Source organism: Lucilia sericata, unplaced genomic scaffold (assembly GCF_015586225.1).
Source record: "Lucilia sericata isolate MDLA Ls3-8-SP2 unplaced genomic scaffold, ASM1558622v1 Contig000591F_arrow, whole genome shotgun sequence".
NCBI classification, from domain to species: Eukaryota; Metazoa; Arthropoda; class Insecta; order Diptera; family Calliphoridae; genus Lucilia; species Lucilia sericata.
This window is the reverse complement of record NW_023994598.1, coordinates 166,267-168,219: the sequence shown is the minus strand read 5'-3', so window position 1 is coordinate 168,219 and position 1,953 is coordinate 166,267.

Sequence of the window (1,953 nt, the reverse complement as noted above, 5' to 3'; positions counted from 1 at the left end):
TTGCCATTATTATTATATTTTCTGTAAAAAAAGCACCACAATTTCCACACGAATTGTTGATTAGTATTATCGATAAGCTGAGTTTTTGTTAAAAAAAAGAAAACTAAAAATACATAGCATGCCAAAAACATGATAAAGTAAAAGCAAAGTAAAGTATATTTCAAGGGGGGTTTTTTGGTTTGTTTGATTTAAACCAAAAAAATATATATAAAACTAAATATTACTATCGATTTGCTGTTGGTTTTTAATTCTTTACTATTGTGTTTGCAGTTATTACTTACTTTAACACACAATTGTTGCTTAGTCATGAATGCGAAAAATTATGAGCGATCGACACGCAATTTGTAAATTGTTAAATCGCTGCTACTTTGTAAGAGAGAGGGAACGTGGAGCACTGCAATATACAAATCATGTTTCCTTAAAATAGGCAACATTTTATTTATGCAGTTTGTTTGACATTTAATAATTTTCTATTTTTATTTGGAATTGAAGTGTTTTTTTTTTTTTTTTGTGGTAAAGGCAAATTGTGTTGCTGCATTTTTTTTAGAGGGTTAGACCTACAATTATAGATTTTTAATAACACACTTTGTTATAGGCAACTAATTTTCAAATATGTTTGTTGGTTTTAACTGGGGGCTTTTCAAAAAATAACATGACATTTATTATAACAACAATGATAACTGATAATATCAATTTTTGGGGGGAAAAACTTTGCAAAAATAAAGCACAAACTTTTGTTAGTAGTAATATGATAAATCCCTAAATAAGGCAGAGGTTTACTTAAATAAAACTATCAGTTAATCTAGTAAAAACCTCGACTAAAGTCTGGTCTTGACAATAGTAGAAAGTACAGTAGACAGGTCTATAACTTCGACTATAGACTGGTCTATAGCTTCGACTATAGGCTGCTCTATAGCTTCGATTATAGGCTGATCTATAGCTTCGACTATAGACTGGTCTATACCTTCGACTATAGGGTGATCTATACCTTCGACTATAGGCTGATCTATAGCTTCGACTATAGGCTGATCTATAGCTTCGACTATAGACTGGTCTATAGCTTCGACTATAGACTGGTCTATAGCTTCGGCTATAGACTGGTCTATAGCTTCGACTATAGACTGGTCTATAGCTTGGTCTATAGGCTGGTCTATAGCTTGGTCTATAGGCTGGTCTATAGCTTGGTCTATAGGCTGCTCTATAGCTTCGATTATAGACTGGTCTATAGCCTCGACTATAGACTGGTCTATAGCTTCGGCTATAGACTGGCCTATAACTTGGGCTATAGACTGGTCTTTAGCTTCGACTATGGGCTGGTTTTTAGCTTCGACTATAGAATGTATTATATCCTCGAATATCTGCAGTAGACTGTGCAAATAGCTTCGACTATAGACGGGTTTATAGCTTCGACAATAGACTAGTCTATAGCTTCGACAATAGGCTGGTCTATAGATTCGACTACAAACTGGATTATATCCTCGAATATATGCTGTAGACTGTGCTGCGTGCTTGGACTATAGACTGGACTATAGCTATGACTGTAAATTGATCTATAGCTTCGGCTATAGAAAGCTTCCTCATCTATAAATCTATAACCTCAACTAAAGTTTAGTCTATAGTCTTGGCAATACATCTGTTTTAGTCCAAAAACCCTCCCATGGAAAATTTTACATAAATCCTAAGACAATAACTTAAAAAAAAGTACAAAAATTAAGTCATAAAAATTAAAAAGTCATTTAGTTTTACACTCAAACAAATTTATTGCCAAAAGATTATCGAATTTCTTTAATAATTACAAACACTATGGCAGAGCCAATAAAACAACACCTAAAATTATACTACACATTATATCAACATAAACAAAATCATAGAAAACAACAAACCAACAACAACAAAAACTGGTAAAAACTTTTGCTCTTATCGTATTTTACTAATGACCAAAATATAAACTAT